Source organism: Cervus elaphus, chromosome 8 (assembly GCF_910594005.1).
Source record: "Cervus elaphus chromosome 8, mCerEla1.1, whole genome shotgun sequence".
Taxonomy (NCBI): Eukaryota; Metazoa; Chordata; class Mammalia; order Artiodactyla; family Cervidae; genus Cervus; species Cervus elaphus.
Genome location: NC_057822.1, coordinates 45,571,767 through 45,590,863, shown reverse-complemented (window position 1 = coordinate 45,590,863; position 19,097 = coordinate 45,571,767). Strand labels below are relative to the sequence as shown.

Here is a 19,097-nt window from a genome sequence, read left to right as displayed (position 1 = left end):
AAAAGCGTTGATGTGCTTCATTTTGCAACAGCAATTTTACTCTTGCTTTGTTACTTCCCCACTGCAGTGAGTGAGAGCTGCCACTCTGTTACTGCTGCTAAGAGATTAAGGGAAATAAGTTGAGCTCCAGAAATTTAATATGCCATATAATGCCTGATTTATTTTGATTCTGGCTTTGACACGAATTGATGAACTCACCTGAGACTGCTTTGCAGAATCAATATCCAGGGATTAAATTTTCTTTATAAACTGGTTCTGAAAGAATTTCTTTGGGGGACTAAAAAGCCTAAGTTCTCTTAACTATTTCCAAGAGCTACAGAGAAAAACATTTGACAAAAGTATTCTAATATTATATGTAATTTCCTCAAAAGTTATATTCCTCAATCTCCAATTATAGCTCACCAAACTTTTCTGGGATATACTTTCCAGAACTATGTACTTTTATTTAGAGAGAGAGAGAGAAGTCACTCAGTCGTGTCCGACTCTTTGTGACCCCCATGGAGTGTAGCCTACCAGGCTCCTCTGTCCATGGGATTTTCCAGGCAAGAATACTGGAGTGGGGTGCCATTTTTACACTACTGCCTCTACCTTGACATTCTGCTTAGCCTGCTACTCAAAGGAAGCAATACTAATGATGAAATATATATCAGTTAAGGCTCACTGTGGCAAGTAACATATGCTAATTCTTACTGAATGAGCAGAAAGGAAGCTTAACTGGCCCAATGAGGAAGTCAGAGCACTACGTACTTCTGCTGCAAAAAACACTAAAAGCAACTGCTGCCACCCCCGCTCCCGCCAAAGCGACTTCTGCCCTAGGAATTTAACCTAACAAGCACCGCCTCCCACAAATGTCAGATGCCTTTATCAGCAAATTGATTTCCAAGCAGAATCTTGGCTTCCTCAAAGCTACTAGATTCCAAATCAAAGTCTATGTAGGTGTGCTGAATGTTGAAGCCTAGGTCACATGTCTGTCCCTTTACTACGAGAGTCTGGAAATTTCGTTTTCAGAGCTTCCCCTGGGGAAGCAGCACTTTAAGATTGGAAATTCCTTAAACATAAAAAATATATTCAAAATATCTTGGGAAGCTATAAAATATAAAAATAGGAGAGAATTAATATTGGTTGAGAATACTTGCTAAGTGTCAGATACTTTACATACATTATTCCCCCAGTGGCTCGGCTATAAAGAATCTGCCTGCAATACAGGAGACCCAGGTTTGATCCCTGGGTTGGGAAGATCCCGAGAAGGAGGAAATGGCAATCTACTCCAGTATTCTTGCTGGGAAAATCCCATGGAAAGAGGAGTCTGGTAGAGTACAGTCCATAGGGTTGCAAAGAGTCAGACATGACTGAGCACAGAAAGTTTACATTATTTAATCCACAACAAAATAGGTATTTTAACCCCATCTTAATAGTGGGAAAACTGAAGCTCAGAGAAATTGTTATCAGCCCAGATCATTTCATTGGTGAAATGGAGAACATAAATTTATGCCCAAGTTTCTTTCCTTCAGAAATTTTCCCTGTCTCAAAATGTATCTCTGATTTCCATTTCACAACTTCTAACTCAGATGTAGGCAGTGGTGTACTAACTGGGGCAGAGGGGAGAGAGGAAACTATGAGCTCTGGGAGCATGCAATATGGGATGCATTAGCTGCAAGAAAAATTTAAAGACAATAATAAAACAAACTAAAAATAGGTCTACTTTTTTATTACCATTGTCATTATGTGATAGCAGGTCTCAAGAATGTCAGCAATAAAATATTACCTCTTGCTGAGACGAACCATTCCCTACTCCGTTATTCATCAGTATATATAAGAAGACTTCAACCGAATTTGAAGTTTTTTTAAAAGAGAAGGATGTTTAGAATTTGTCACCAAAGTGGCATAAACAGTTTTATGTTCCTAGAGTAGACCATAAAAGGGACATTTAACACATGATATATCTAAGTACTTATCTTCAACATTATTTCAAAGAAAGATTAGTTCTAATTTTCATTTTCAGAGTATATCTCTCTCAAGTTTGGCTATGTGAGCAGGAGCTCTTATCTACTAGAAGCGGGCTCTGATAATAAGGCAGAACCTCCTCGGCAAGTTCCTTTGGCAATAGAGGCTCTTTTGGCCAGGAGGCTGTTGGTGATGAGGAGGGAAATGGATTCTAGTAATTTTTACAGTAGACTAGGAAGGAATATCTCTTCAAAGTACCCGGACAAAGATACTGTTTAGATGAATCCCCTGGTATACAGAACTTGAGATCTTAAATTACTTTATCCCATCACCAAGTCTTATACATTCCACACTTTATCTTAGCCAAAAGGCCGAGAAGCGATATAAATTCTATCTCCTAAACATCTCTCAAACTAAGTCCTCTTTTCTCCTTGGACTACTCAGATCCAAATACTATACAGCCTAGATTACTGTAACATGCTGCTAGCTGGTCTTCCTTCCTGTCATTCAGTTCAGTTCAGTTCAGTCACTCAATCGTGTCCAACTCTTTGCGACCCCATGAATCGCAGCACGCCAGGCCTCCCTGTCCATCACAAACTCCCGGAGTTGACTCAAACTCATGCCTATCGAGTTGGTGATGCCATCCAGCCATCTCATCCTCTGTCATACCCTTCTCCTCCTGCCCCCAATCCCTCCCAGCATCAGGGTCTTTTCCAATGAGTCAGCTCTTCACATCAGGTGGCCAATGTACTGGAGTTTCAGCTTCAGCATCAGTCCTTCCAATGAACACCCAGGACTGATTTCCTTTAGGATGGACTGTTGGATCTCCTTGCAGTCCAAGGGACTCTCAAGAGTCTTCTCCAACACCACAGTTCAAAAGCATCAATTTTTCGGCACTCAGCTTTCTTCACAGTCCAGCTCTCACATCCATACATGACCACTGGAAAAACCATAGCCTTGACTAGATGGACCTTTGTTGGCAAAGTAATGTCTCTGCTTTTTAATATGCTATCTAGGTTAGTCATAAATTTCCTTCCAAGGAGTAAGCATCTTTTAATTTCATGGCTGCAGTCACCATCTGCAGTGATTTTGGAGCCCAAAAAAATAAAGTCTGACACTGTTTCCACTGTTTCCCCATCTATTTCCCATGAGGTGATGGGACCAGATGCCATGATCTTAGTTTTCTGAATGTTCAGCTTTAAGCCAACTTTTCCACTCTCCTCTTTCACTTTCATCAAGAGGCTTTTTAGTTCCTCTTCACTTTCTGCCATAAGGGTGGTGTCATCTGCATATCTGAGGTTATTGATATTTCTCCCAGCAATCTTGATTCCAGCTTGTGCTTCTTCTAGCCCAGCGTTTCTCGTGATGTACTCTGCATATGAGTTAAATAAGCAGGGTGACAATATACAGCCTTGACGTACTCCTTTTCCTATTTGGAACCAGTCTGTTGTTCCATGTCCAGTTCTAACTGTTGCTTTCTGATGGGTGCATATAGGTTTCTGAACAGGCAGGTCAGGTGGTCTGGTATTCCCATCTCTTTCAGAATTTTCCACAGTTTATTGAGATCCACACAGTCGAAGGCTTTGGCGTAGTCAATAAAGCAGAAATAGGTGTTTTTCTGGAACTCTCTTGCTTTTTTGATGATCCAGAGGATATTGGCAATTTGATCTCTGGTTCCTCTGCCTTTTCTAAAACCAGCTTGAACATCTGGAAGTTCTCGGTTCACATATTGCTGAAGCCTGGCTTGGAGAATTTTGAGCATTACTTTACTAGCGTGTGAGATGAGTGCAATTGTGCAGTAGTTTGAGCATTCTTTGGGATTGCCATTAGTCTCAGCCAATTCCAACTTATTATCCACATAACATGGTCCATCTGCATGAATGAGGTCATGATAGTTCCTTGTGTGAGACCTTATACTGAATTTCATATCCTTCATGCTTCCTCTTTTGCAAGACTCAGACATTTCCTTAGCATGTAGCCCTTCTCTGCTTCTTTGATGTCATTCTTTGCCATTCTTTAACTCAGTCACTATGGTATAGCTAATCTGAACTACATGCACACCAAATGTGTTATGATCTCTTAGGCCTTTCTGCTATTCCATATATTGTTAGTCAGGATCCTAACTCTTATCTGTTGTCCTCTGATAAGTCTTCTCTCCTTCCCAAACTCAAACTGTATTAAGTACTCCACACTCCATACTTCATCCCACAGTATGAGAGGTTTACTTTCATAACACAACTTAAATTACAGAAAAGTAACTGCTTCCTGGTGGCTCAGCTGGTAAAGAATTCACCTGCAATGCGGGAGACCTGTGTTCAATCCCTGGGTTGGGAAGATCCCCTGGAGAAGGGAAAGGCTATGTACTCCAGTATTCTGGCCTGGAGAATACCATGAACTATATAGTCCATGGGGTCACAAAGAGTCAGAAACAACTGAATGACTTTCACTTTCAATTGCCTTCTGATCTGGCTTCTACTATTCTGTCCTTTTTTTTCTTTAAGGCAGTGGCCGTGTCTTTTATCTTTGCCACTCCAATATTCAGTGCAGTTCTTGGTATAGATATTATATACTCAAGGAATTTTTTTAAATGAATGCCAGGTTCTATAAACTAGAAAAGCTGTCGAGGAGGTGGCGGTCTAGTAGTAACAATAAATTAAATTCACATAACTAAACACAAGGCATATAGATGTGCCACAAGTGAGGTTTAAATGAAATGCTTTGGTTATTTTAAGGAGAAAGTTCTCAATTCCAGTTTTAGTGTGAAGCTGGGATACAAAATGGAGAAGGGTCAAGAGAGAAGAGGCATTTGAGATAAATTTTGACAAAAGGAATTTTAGTACTTGGAGATGTAGCAAGTATAGGAATAGGTTAGGTCACATACTGACATATTAAAGCAGAGAGGGTAATATAAAATCATAGAGCAGTCCAACTGAGCAAGTAAGAATACTGGGGGAAAAAAGCTGGAGAAGTAGGTCAGGCTTTAAATGCTGGCTGAGAACTCAGTATTTAATTTAGAAGACAACTATAGTATAATTGGGCTTCCCAGTTAAAGGCAGTAATTAGCAGAAGAGAGACTATTAGAGCAATTGAAATAGTCCGAGTAAGGAGTAACAAGGTCATCTTTGACAGATAATACAATATAGGCGGTCAGACAGAGTCTGGATCACTTATAAGTGGTATGATTTTGAACATGTTACTTAAACTGGCAAACCCCAACTTTCCTCATTTATTTCAAAAGACTGCTGTGGTTAAATTTATGTAAAGAGATTAGCACAGTGCTTGGCATGTACCAAGTGTTTGAATTAATCAGTGATATTTCAGCAGGAACTGATAAAAATTCAACTCAACTCAGCATAAGAAATTAAGGGAAATTATTAAAAAGCTATTGACAAGCTCAATAGAATGGAAAGAAGAGCCCAGAAATAGAACAACACAAATACTCAAAATATTCTTTGACAAAGGATCAAGGCAATACAATGGAGAAAAGATAATCTTTTCAACAAATGGCCCCGGCACAACTGTATATCCATATATAAAAAATGAATTTACACACAGATCTTATACCCAACACAAAAATTAACTCAAAAGATATCATAGTCATAAATGTGTAAGACAGTAAAATTCCTCAAAGATAACATACAAGAAAGTCTAGGTAACCTTGGGTTTGGCAATGACTTTTTAGAAACAGTTCATGAAAGAAAAAACTGATAAGTTGGATTTCACTAAAATTTAAAACTTCTGCATTGTGAGAGACACTATTAAGAGAATGAAAGACAATCCATAGGCTGGGAGAAAAATCTTTGCCAAATACATATCTGGTAAAGGACTTGTATCCAAAATGTATATAGAACTCTTACAACTCAGCAATAAGGAAAAAAAGAAAACCCATGGCAAGTAAGCATATGGAAAGACACTCAACATATGTCATCAGAGAATTACAAAATGAAACAATGAGATGCCATTACACGTCTATTAGAATGGCTAAAAGCCAAAACACCGACTATACCAAATGCTGGTGAGAATATCGAGCAACGGGAATTCTCATTCACTGCTAGTAGGAATGCAAAAACAGTAGTCATTTTGGAAGACAGTTGGCAGTTTCTTACAAAATTAAACATACTCTTAGCATATGACCCATCAACCCTATATGCCTTGGTATTTACTGAAATGACTTGGAAAATTGGCATCCATACAAAAACCTCTGCACAAGCATTTATAGTAGTTTTATTCATAATTGCCCAAACTCGGAAGCAACCAAGATGTTCTTCAATAGGTGAATGGATAAAGAAACTGTGGTACAGCGATACAATGCATTAGTCAGCAACAAAAATAAATGAGCTATTACACCACAAAAAACATGGAGGAAACTCAAATGCATATTGCTAAGTGAAAGAAGTTAATCTGAAAAACCTACATACTAGATGATTTCAACTACATGACATACTGGAAAGGGCAAAACTATGGAGACAACACAAAGAAGAGAGATTGCCAACAGTTCTGGGGGAGGGAGGAAAGGAAGGATAAAATAGCTGGAGTACAGCAAATTCCTTATGATTATACAGTGGAAGTGAGAAATAGATTTAAGGGACTAGATCCGATAGACACAGAGCCTGATGAACTATGGACGGAGGTTCGTGACATTGTACAGGAGACAGGGATCAAGACCATCCCCATGGAAAAGAAATGCAAGAAGGCAAAATGGCTGTCTGAGGAGGCCTTACAAATAGCTGTGAAGAGAAGTGAAAAGCAAAGGAGAAAAGGAAAGATATTCCCATTTGAATGCAGAGTTCCAAAGAATAACAAGGAGAGATAAGAAAGCCTTCCTCAGTGATCAATGCAAAGAAATAGAGGAAAACAACAGAATGGGAAAGACTAGAGATCTCTTCAAGAAAATTAGAGCTACCAAGGGAACATTTCAGGCAAAGATGGGTTCGATAAAGGACAGAAATGTTATGGACCTAACAGAAGCAGAAGATATTAAGAAGAGGTGGCAAGAATACACAGAAGAACTATACAAAAAAGATCTTCATGACCCAGATAGTCACAATGGTGTGATCACTCACCTAGAGCCAGACATCCTGGAATGTGAAGTCAAGCGGACCTTAGAAAGCATCACTACGAACAAAGCTAGTGGAGGTGATGGAATTCCAGTTGAGCTATTTCAAATCCTGAAAGATGATGCTGTGAAAGTGCTGCACTCAATATGCCAGCAAATTTGGAAAACTCAGCAGTGGCCACAGGACTGGAAAAGGTCAGTTTTCATTCCAATCCCTAAGAAAGGCAACGCCAAAGAATGCTCAAACTACTGTACAATTGCACTCATCTCACACGCTAGTAAAGTAATGCTCAAAATTCTCCAAGCCAGGCTTCAGCAATATGTGAACCAAGAACTTCCAGATGTTCAAGCTGGTTTTAGAAAAGGCAGAGGAACCAGAGATCAAATTACCAATATCCTCTGGATCATCAAAAAAGCAAGAGAGTTCCAGAAAAACACCTATTTCTGCTTTATTGACTATGCCAAAGCCTTCAACTGTGTGGATCACAATAAACTGTGGAAAATTCTGAAAGAGATGGGAATACCAGACCACCTGACCTGCCTCTTGAGAAACCTGTATGCAGGTCAGGAAGCAAGAGTTAGAACTGGACATGGAACAATAGACTGGTTCCAAATAGGAAAAGGAGTATGTCAAGGCTGTATATTGTCACCCTGCTTATTTAACTTCTATGCAGAGTACATCATGAGAAACGCTGGGCTGGAAGAAGCAAACCTGGAATCAAGATTGCTGGGAGAAATATCAATAACCTCAGATATGCAGATGACACCACCCTTACGGCAGAAAGCTGAGGGCCGAAGAACTGATGCTTTTGTATTGTGGTGTTGGAGAAGACTCTTGATAGTCCCTTGGACTGCAAAGAGATCCAACCAGTCCATCCTAAAGGAAATCAGTCCTGGGTGTTCATTGGAGGAACTGATGTTGAAGCTGAAACTCCAATACTTTGGCAACCTGATGCAGAGAGCTGACTCATTTGAAAAGACCCTGATGCTGGGAAAGATTGAGGGCAGGAAGAGAAGGGTATGACAGAGGATGAGATGGTTGGATGGCATCACCGACACAATGGACATGGGTTTGGGTCAGGGAGGCCTGGCATGCTGCAGTTCATGGGGTCGCAAAGAGTTGGACACAACTGAGCCACTGAACTGAACTGATGTTGAAGCTGAAACCAATATTTTGGCCACCTGATGCGAAGAGCTGACTCATTTGAAAAGACCCTGATGTTGGTGAAAGACTGAAGGCAGGAGGAGAAGGGGATGACAGAGGATGAGATAGTTATATGGCATCACCAACTCAATGGACATGAGTTTGGGTAAACTCCAGAAGTTGGTGATGGACAGGGAGGCCTGGCGTGCTACGGTTCATGGGGTCACAAAGAGTCAGACACGCCTGAGCGACTGAACTGAACTGAACTGAATGTATGCATATTATATCTTTTTCTATCTTTTAACTTTCTACTTGACTATATGATTATATCTGAAGCTGGTTGCTTGTAGACAACACAGGTGTGCTTTTTAACAGCTTCTGTCAATCTCTGTCATTGAGCTGGTGGCCTCAGTCCTTTTACATGTAACTTAACCATGCATGTGTTTAGGCTGTGGCCGTCATTTTAAATCTTGTTCTGTTTGTTTTGTTCCCCAGCGCCACCTCTTCCCCAAGCTGTCTCATTTTTCCTGCCTTCCTGAGTTACTTGAGCATTATGAGAATTCCAGTTTGATTTATCTATAGTGTTTTTTAAGCATACAACTTTGTATACATTTTCAAGTAGTTGGATCTAGATATCATATCTCCATCACTTATCACAGTCTACTGGTGTCATCATCATACAGTAGTTTGAGTGAACTATAGAGACCATACCTTCCTTTGCCCTTGCCCATTTATCATAAAACTCTTAAATATTTCCTCTATACATTTATACATGTATATAAAAGGAAAATTACAGCATCGAACAATGTTATAATTTTTTTGCCTCAATTATCAAACATAATTTAGAAAACAAGAGAAAATGAAGGCCTGTTGTATTTACTCATATTTTTGCTGTGTTCTTTCTTTCTTCCTGATGTTACAAAGTTCTATCTTTTGTTGATCCCTTCCAGTTTAGAGAATTTTCTTCAGTTATTCTTTTAGGATAAGTCTGCTTGTTAAAAATATTCTTAGTTTTCTTTCATCTGAAAATGTCTTCATTGTCCCTTCATTTCTAAGGGTATTTTCACTAAGGTATAGGATTCTGGATTGACAGTTCCTTTTTTTTTTTTTTTTTTTTTTTTTTTTTTTTTTTTAAATATATATTTATTTATTTATTTGACTGCATGAGGTCTTAGTTACAGCACATGGGATCTTGTTCCCTGACCAGGGTTTGAACCCGGGCCCCCTGCATTGGAAGCACAGAGTCTTAGCCACTGAACCACCAGGGAAGTCCCTGACAGTTCCTTTTTGTCAGCACTTGAAAAACATTTTTACTTCCGCCTGGCCTCCACAATTTCTGATAAGAAATTTGCTGTCAGTTTTCTCTGGATGCTTTCAAGATCTTTTTGTATTTAGTTTAACTATGATGGATATTGGTATAGATTTCTTTAGGTTTATCCTGTTTGAGATTCACTCAGAATCTTAAATCCATTGGTTATTTAAGTATCTTGCTAAATTTGGGTACTTTTCAGCCATTATTTCTTTAATACTTTTTCAACCTTACTCTTTTTCTCCTCATCTCCAAAAGTCTAATGACATGAATGTTAGGTGTTTTGTGATGGTCTCACAAGCTCCTAATATTCTGGATTGTCTTATTTTTCCCAGGCTATTTTCTCTCTGTTGTTCAGATTGGGTATCTTCTATTACTCTATCTTCAGATTCCCTTATTCTTTCCTCTATTCCCTACATTCTGCTTTTGAGCCCGCCCATTATGTTTTTATTTATGTTTTTCTTTGTATCTTATATTTCATTGTTGAGAGACTCAGTTTCTTTCTTGAAGCTATTTGTTTCCAGTGTGTTTGCTTGCTGAAACATGTTTTTCAATGCTGCTTTAAAATCTTTGTCAGATTATTCTATCAACCCTGACACCTCACTTTTGGAGTATATTGGTTGTTGGTTTCCAGTCAGCTTGAGACTTACCTCATCCTTGTTGTAATGAGTGGTTCTCAAATGAAAACTAGAATTTTTCATACTATGTTATAAGATTCTAAATCCTATTTAAACATTTGGTTCTAACTTACTTTCTCTGATACCACTGCAGCTGAGAAGTGTTGCTGCCTCATGACTACCAGATGGAGAGAGAAGCCCAGATTCCATATGTGGCCTGTCTTGACACTGGATGGAAGGGGACGGTTTCTTGTTCCTGCCGGATGTGATGTTCTGGCTCCACACACGGCCTGTGATGACGCTGTGGGTAGTGGAGATCTCATTCATGCTGGATGATGGTGAAAGTCCTGACTCTCCACAAAGAAGCCACTGCACTGGGGTGGGGGGATGGTAGAGAATGCCTGTTCCTAGTGCTGGAGTCCAGGCTCTTTACGTAGCCTTCTCTGACACTACCCCGGCAAGGGCATTAGGGCCCCTTATTTTAGGAAGTTGAGACTCCCCCCTTAGCCACTGCTTGTTGGGTATAGCCACAGTTCTGTTTCTGTGATATTTGGCTTGGGTAGAGAATTTGGTTTCTACAAGTTTTCTATCCTGAAAGGCTTCTTCTTTCCTAGTGCTGTGTCTAGAGAGAGGCTTTTCTTGAGACTTCAAGACACAGATCTGTCTGTGTCTACTGATGTTTCTGAAATCTTAAGCATCAGTTCTATAATATATAAGGCAAAAATAAAACCTATTTACCACTTTGATATTCCTTAAGTCTCAAGGTCCCCAGCCTGTCTGATTTCTTTTTTCTACCAATCAAGGTCATCTTATGTCTGTTTTATTAGAAATAGCTTCACCAAATCTACTTGATATCTTATTTCCCTTGTGCTTGATCTCTGAATTCTAACGATCTGGAGTGGAGCCTCTGATTGTTTTAAAACATGTCCACAAAAGTTTTGGCCATCCTCCCTTCAAGAAGCCTGATCTGTTTCATTTTTTTATTGTTTCAAGGTTTTTCCCTCGTTCTTTTGTTTGGAAAAAATTCTACAGTCTTCTCACTTTGCTTAACTTGTCTGTCTCTGTAACATTAAGTAAAACAGTTACCAATCCCAGGCTTAAAGGGATGTCCTTGTTTGGGAGCATCAGTTCAGTTCAGTTCAGTCGCTCAGTCGTGTCCAACTCTTTGCAACCCCATGGACAGAAGCATGCCAGGCCTTCCTGTCCATCACCAGCTCCCAGAGTGCACCCAAACCCAAGTCCTTTGAGTCGGTAATGCCACCCAACCATCTCATCCTCTGTCGTCCCCTTCTCCTCCTGCCCTCAATTTTTCCCAGCATCAGGGTCTTTTCAAATGAGTCAGCTCTTCACATCAGGTGGCCAAAGTATTGGAGTTTCAGCTTCAACATCAGTCCCTCCAATGAACACCCAGGACTTATATCCTTGAGGATGGACTGGTTGGATCTCCTTGCAGTCCAAGGGACTCTCAAGAGTCTTCTCCAACACCACAGTTCAAAAGCATCAATTCTTCGGCACTCAGCTTTCTTTATAGTCCAACTCTCACATCCACACATGACCACTGGAAAAACCACAGCCTTGACTAGATGGACCTTTGTTGGCAAAGTAATGCCTGTGCTTTTTAATATGCTGTCTAGGTTGGTCATAACTTTCCTTCCAAGGAGTAAGCATCTTTTAATTTCATGGCTGCAGCATCTCTGTTCATTATATGTATGCCTGGCAGCTTTGGTGGGAGAGCTGGAGCTGAAGTGAGCACTGATCACATCTTCTCCTAAGGTGTGCTGGTGATAGCTTAGGATGTCGGATTTGTGATCTCCGAAGAAGATTTAGCTTCGGGACCAGGGAGCAGGCTTGATCACTGAGTTTTTGTGTGGCAGAAGTTTTATTACAGTGAGAAAGGACAGAGAAAGCTTCAGGCATAGACATCAGAAGGGGGACAGAGAGTGCCCCCATGGCCAGTCTTATCAAGGCCTTATAGACTTTTACCAGACCCACTCCCACAACATACATCTCAAATTAACAAGATTAGAACTAACAACAGAAAGGTCTTACCAGACCCACTCCCACAACACATGTCTTAAGATAACAACATATGTCTTAAGGTTAGTCAGAAGGTTCTTGTGAAGGAAAAACAAGTCCTCAAGCAAGAAACATTGTTGTTATATAATCATTAATACAGAGCTTAAGTAAAAACATACCCTTGAGCAAAATGAGCTGTTTTGTTGTATAATCATTAGCTCTGGGCTTAAAGAAAGTTAGTCTTAAAGATGGTTGTCATAACAACTCAGAGTTTAAGAAAAAATGTCTGATGTGACTAAGCAAGGACAAAGCAATGTAGAAAAAAAGTTTGTCCCTTTTTCCTTGAGAACCCTGGACCCCTTTTTCTTCTCCTCAAGGGCCCCCGACTCCTTATCAACCTACCTAAGAATTAGCTCTCTCAGTGGTAACTATCAGTTTTCTGGGGCTGGAGATGGAGAGGCTAGAGCCAGAGCCATGCCTAAGTTGGGGATTCTCCTATGCTCAGTGGGTATCACTACCCTATCAGGGGCAGTATCAGGCCCCAATGTGCAGAAGCCCTGAGGATTAGGTCTGAGCTGATTTTGTTTCTTCTAAGCATGAGATCTCTCCCCTCCCAGTAACAGCACCTTTGTCTCAGAGGGAAGCAGAGCTGAACCAAGAGGGGCCAGAGTGAATACCTAGTGCTACATAGGTCTTTAATTTCTTTCAGCAATGTTTTGTAGCTTTCAGTATACAAGATCTTTATTTTATTAAATTTATTCCTAAATATTTTATTCTTTTTGATGCTATTATAAGTGGAATTATTTTTTAATTTCATTTTTAGATTATTCATTGCTAGTGTAGAGCAATACAATTAATTGTTGTATATTGATCTTATATCCTGCAACCTTGCTGAACTGTATTATTTCTATTATTTTTTAGTGTATTCCTTAGGACTTTTGACATACAAGATCACGTCATCTGCATGGTATTACTTCTTCCCTTCCAATCTGGATGTCTTTTACTTCTTTTTCTTATCTGTCTCAGCTTAAGCCTCTAGTACAATGTTGATTGTTATGTGTTAGTACCTCAGTCATGTCCAACTCTTTGTAATCTCATGGTCTGTTAGCCCACCAGGCTTCTCTGTCCGTGGAATTCTCCAGGCAAGAATACTAGAGTGAGTAGGCATTCCCTTCTCCAGGGGATCTCCCCGACCCAGGGATGAAACCCAGGTCTCCTACACTGCAGGCAGATTCTTTTGCTGTCTGTGCCACCAGGGAAGCACAATGTCAATTAAAAATAGTAAAAGACATCTTTGCCATGCTTGTGTTCTTAGGGGGCAAATATTCAGACTTTCCATTAAAAGTGATGTTAGTTATGGGTTTTTCACAGATGTCCTTTATCACGTGGAAGAACCTATTGAGATTCTATTTTGTTGAGTTCTTTCAAATGCTGTCTCTGCGTCTATTAATATGATCAAGCAAGTTTTGCTTTTTATTCTATTGATATAGATTATAATGTCAATTGAACTTCAAATGTGAAACCAACCTTGCATTCTTGGGACAAATCCTGCTTTGTCGAGGTGTTTAATTCTTTTTTGTATGTTGCTGGATTTGGCTTCCAAGTATTTTGTTGAGGATTTATTATGTTTCTAACTGATATTTCCCATCCTCTTCATAGTGGGTAAAGTACAATGCATGCAAATATGGTCAGTCAAATCATTGCATTTGAGAGTTCACTGAGTGTTAAAGGTAATTCTTAAGGTCCTGACATGTAGCAATTTGTACTTTGCTAAAGCTTCAATTTTGCCATGCACATGTTTAAATCCTATGCTACAAGTGTCACTTAACTAGCGAGATTAGTCAAAAAATAAGCTTTCAAATTCCCAAATAGCTTTATCCTCTAATCTTGTTTTATCGGGCATTTGGGGGACAAAATTATATGCTAGAGTTCCATACCTCATGTGAAGTTCATTCCTCTCAATGTCCAGTTTTGGTAGAAGCTTATTAAAAACACCAAAAAAACACCTGTCCAAAACCAAGAAAAATTGAAAAGAATTAAAACATTTATTGGAATCTCTCAAAAAATATCAGATGGGATCCAACTCAAATCCCAACAACAACAAAAAAAACTTCTTAAAATCATCACCCCTCTTCCATTTCTTTCCATTAAATTCCTCACATGAACCAATTTAAAGATCTCCAGTATCCATTCATTATACCTTTTAGTAGAGAAATAGCACATATGTGGCCTACAGGCAAAATTTGGCCTATGCATACATTTAATTTGATACATGTTTTAAAAATAAATTTAATTTGTTGTCAACATTGGTAAATTGAGAAATGATACATAAAAATCTGATGTATGTGATGTCCCTTGAAAAATTTGAAAGTTTGGCTAAATGTTGCCTTCATTTTATAACTGGATGGTGGTAAACAGTGACTGCCTCCTTCAAATATGACATGTCCTTTCAATCTGCTACTGTCTTTACCACTTCCTATTATATTAGTTCAGTCGCTCGGTCGTGTCTGACTCTTTGCGACCCCATGAATCGCAGCACGCCAGGCCTCCCTGTCCATCACAAACTCCCGGAGTTGACTCAAACCCATGTCCATTGAGTTGGTGATGCCATCTAGCCATCTCATCCTCTGTCATCCCCTCCTCCTCCTGCCCCCAATCCCTCCCAGCATCAGGGTCTTTTCCAACGAGTCAACTCTTCACATGAGGTGGCCAAAGTATTGGAGTTTCAGCTTCAGCATCAGTCCTTCCAATGAACACCCAGGACTGGTCTCCTTTAGGATGGACTGGTTGGATCTCCTTGCTGTCCAAGGGACTCTCAAGAGTCTTCTCCAACACCACAGTTCAAAAGCATCAATTTTTCGGCACTCAGCTTTCTTCACAGTCCAGCTCTCACATCCAAACATGACCACTGGAAAAACCATAGCCTTGAGTAGATGACCTTTGTTGGCAAAGTAATGTCTCTGCTTTTTAATATGCTATCTAGGTTAGTCATAAATTTCCTTCCAAGGAGTAAGCATCTTTTAATTTCATGGCTGCAGTCACCATCTGCAGTGATTTTGGAGCCCAAAAAAATAAAGTCTGACACTGTTTCCACTTTCTCCCCATCTATTTCCCATGAGGTGATGGGACCAGATGCCATGATCTTAGTTTTCTGAATGTTCAGCTTTAAGCCAACTTTTTCACTCTCCTCTTTCATCAAGAGGCTTTTCAGTTCCTCTTCACTTTCTGCCATAAGGGTGGTGTCATCTGCATATCTGAGGTTATTGATATTTCTCCTGTCAATCTTGATTCCAGCTTGTGCTTCTTCTAGCCCAGTGTTTCTCATGATGTACTCTGCATAGAAGTTAAATAAGCAGGGTGACAATATACAGCCTTGACATACTCCTTTTCCTATTTGGAACCAGTCTGTTGTTCCATGTCCAGTTCTAACTGTGGCTTCCTGACCTGCATACACGTTTCTCAAGAGACAGGTCAGGTGGTCTGGTATTCCCAGCTCTTTCAGAATTTTCCACAGTTTATTGTGATCCACACAGTCGAAGGCTTTGGCGTAGTCAATAAAGCAGAAATAGATGTTTTTCTGGAACTCTCTTGCTTTTTTGATGATCCAGTGGATATTGGCAATTTGATCTCTAGTTCCTCTGCCTTTTCTAAAACCAGCTTGAACATCTGGAAGTTCTCAGCTCATGTATTGCTGAAGTCTGGCTTGGAGAATTTTGAGCTTTACTAGCGTGTGAGATGAGTGCAATTGTGCAGTAGTTTGAGCATTCTTTGGCGTTGCCTTTCTTAGGGATTGGAATGAAAACTGACCTTTTCCAGTCCTGTGGCCACTGCTGAGTTTTCCAAATTTGCTGGCATATTGAGTGCAGCACTTTCACAGCATCATCTTTCAGGATTTGAAATAGCTCAACTGGAATTCCATCACCTCCACTAGCTTTGTTCGTAGTGATGCTTTCTAAGGCCCACTTGACTTCACATTCCAGGATGTCTGGCTCTAGGTGAGTGATCACACCATTGTGACTATCTGGGTCGTGAAGATCTTTTTTGTACAGTTCTTCTGTGTATTCTTGCCACTTCTTCTTAATATCTTCTACTTCTGTTAGGTCCATACCATTTCCGTCCTTTATCAAATCCATCTTCGCCTGAAATGTTCCCTTGGTAGCTCTAATTTTCTTGAAGAGATCTCTAGTCTTTCCCATTCTGTTGTTTTCCTCTATTTCTTTGCACTGATCACTGAGGAAGGCTTTCTTATCTCGCCTGGCTATTCTTTGGAACTCTGCATTCAAATGGGAATATCTTTCCTTTTCTCCTTTGCTTTTCACTTCTCTTCACAGCTATTTGTAAGGCCTCCTCAGACAGCCATTTTGCCTTTTTGCATTTCTTTTCCATGGAGATGGTCTTGATCCCTGTCTCCTGTATAATGTCTCGAACCTCCGTCCATAGTTCATCAGGCTCTCTGTCTATTAGATCTAGTCCCTTAAATCTTTTTCTCACTTCCACTGTATAGTCATAAGGGATTTGATTTAGGTCATACCTGAACGGTCTAGTGGTTTTTCCTACTTTCTTCAGTTTAAGTCTGAATTTGGCAATAAGGAGTTCATGATCTGAGCCACAGTCAGCTCCAGGTCTTGTTTTTGCTGACTGTATAGAGCTTCTCCATCTTTGGCTGCAAAGAATATAATCAATCTGATTTCGGTATTGACCCTATTATATTACAGAGGGCCAATTTTATTATTTATGATGTAGGCCTATCCTCTGTAGACACTGGAGTTTGTGACCTTTTAATGTTGTCATTTTCAGTGTAAATTAGTCTTTCTAGGATTCCTTTCAATTTTCCTCGTTTTTCTACTTATTACATTAAGTTGTAAAACAAAAGTTCTGAGAGCCCCAAGGACCACTTGAGAACTGTCAAGAGTCCAGAGATGAGCCATGGCCTTCTGGGCACCATGAGCATAATAAAATCCTTGTAGAGATCTCTATCTGTTAGAAAGGAGGGGTAAATTCAAACAACTGGCTACAGTAGCTTTGTATATGTAAAACCTCTAGCAAAAAAGGAAAGTGCGGTTCTCAGAAAGAATAAAGAGAAAGTAGGACTGTCTGTGCCCATGATTGTTAGAAAAGTTGTTGTTTAGTCACTATGTTGTGACCAACTCTTTTGAGATCCCATGGACTGTTGCCTGCCAGGGTCCTCTGTGCCATAGGATTTCCTAGGCAAGAATACTGGAATGGGTTGCCATTTCCCTCTCCAGGGGATCTTCCCAACCCAGGGACTGAACCACATCCCCTGCATTGGTAGGTAGATTCTTGACTACTGAGTCACCTGGGAAGCCCTGTTAGAAAAGTACATGTGTGCTAAGTCACTTCAAATGTGTCCAACTCTTTTCGACCCCATGGACTGTAGCCTGACAGGCTCCTCTGTCCATGAGATTTTCCAGGCAAGAATACTGAAGTGGGTTCCCATTTCCTAGACCCAGGGATCCCAGGGATCAACTCAAGACTCTTATGTCTCCTGCAATGGCAGACAGGTTCTTTACCACTAGTGCCACCTGGTTAGAAAAGTAGTCATTTACAAAATAAGAAAAAAGAAGAGGGGATGAAGAAAGAAAACAGGTATTACAGTAATATTAGTGGGAGCTATGAGAAGGAATTACAATGTTATGACTTACCGTAAATGACAGTTCATACAGACATATGAATTGAGAGTTACTACTTTCTCCAGAAGTGGCTCCTATAGGTTGTGTAAATGTTTGACTGTGGGTGGAGAACCTTGTGCTTACTTCAGTCTGTCTCTTTACTCTGCCCTTTAAATCTTTATTTGTATTTCTCATAGACTTTAATTACCTTAGAGTTACTGAAAAAACTGTATATTTAATGGTTACTACAATTAATATTCTTTCTAAAACATAAGAACTCCCCATCCCTATCAATAGTGACAGATAATTAAAAGGTCAATCTAAAAATAAGCCCACAAAAGTCAAAATCTGCATTTGAAGTACATGAACTTGTTTGGGCTTTTGGATTTCATTTCAGTAACCTTCTACATAATAAGAGACAGTAAAGTGATTCACAAAATAGGATGAATACTAATGGCCAAAATATGGTTACATATTCATTATTATATAATTAGCCTCTGCTTCTTTTTAACAAGTTATTTTTAGAAAGCAGTAGGTAGATTTATTTAGTAATAATAAATAATTTTAATTGGTCACACTATGATGATGTCTTGTGGAACTCAATAATTTAGAGTAGGCTAGCATATTACACCACTATGAAGTCACTTATATATATAAGTATATACAAGAAAATTACATTTTATCATTTGCTCATTTGTGCTATTTTGAGGCTATTAATACTTGATATATGGAGTAAAGAAAACAGTACATGTGCTCAAGCACACACATATATAGACACAGGACAGTTAATATATGAAGTGACTAGTTCAATCCCTGGCCTATAGTATGCCTCAAATGTTGACCGTAATATTTTAAATTCTCACTAATATTCTCTCCCACAAGATTCTTTAGAGTTCCTTGCCTCACAAGCACTTGAGTTTAGAATACTGGACTCTCCCTTCCCTTCTCTGTCTTTAGCATACATTTGGCCAAATCTTATTCATACACAGAGCTTTCCTGGCTCTGGAGTAAAGAATCCGCCTGCCAATGCAAGAGACACTGGTTCGATCCCTGAGTCAGGAAGATCACCTGGAGAAGAAAATGGCAAACTACCCCAGGATTCTTGTCTGGAAAACCCCATGGGCAGAGGAGGCTGGTGGGTTACAGTCCATGGTGTCCCAAAGAGTTGGACACAACTTAGTGACTGAACAACAACAGCAATGTATTTATACACAACTGGCCCCAGATTGTTGTTGGACATCTACCACATTCCTATTGTTCAAGCTGGTTTTTGAAAATCCTAAATAGCAAATCTCGTTGGCGGCAAACACGAAAGACAGCAAATGTGTAACTAACGCCTTTCCTGTGTCCTGCTCCCTGGTGCCAATCAGAGAGGCATTAG

The 19,097-nt window shown here is 39.7% G+C and overlaps 1 protein-coding gene and 1 non-coding gene across 2 annotated transcripts in view; both read right to left on the bottom strand.

Annotated features, from left to right (window-relative positions):
• FTCDNL1 (formiminotransferase cyclodeaminase N-terminal like) overlaps positions 1 to 14,078 on the bottom strand; it is a 153,545-nt gene extending 139,467 nt beyond the window's left edge. The window contains exon 1 of the mRNA XM_043910462.1: positions 14,024 to 14,078. The gene's annotated coding sequence lies outside the window, so the exon portion shown is untranslated. The remainder of the gene's footprint in view (positions 1 to 14,023) is intronic.
• TRNAG-UCC lies at positions 9,340 to 9,412 on the bottom strand. The gene has a single exon. It is a non-coding gene; the product is annotated as a tRNA-Gly (tRNA).
• Positions 14,079 to 19,097: the final 5,019 nt, after the last annotated feature.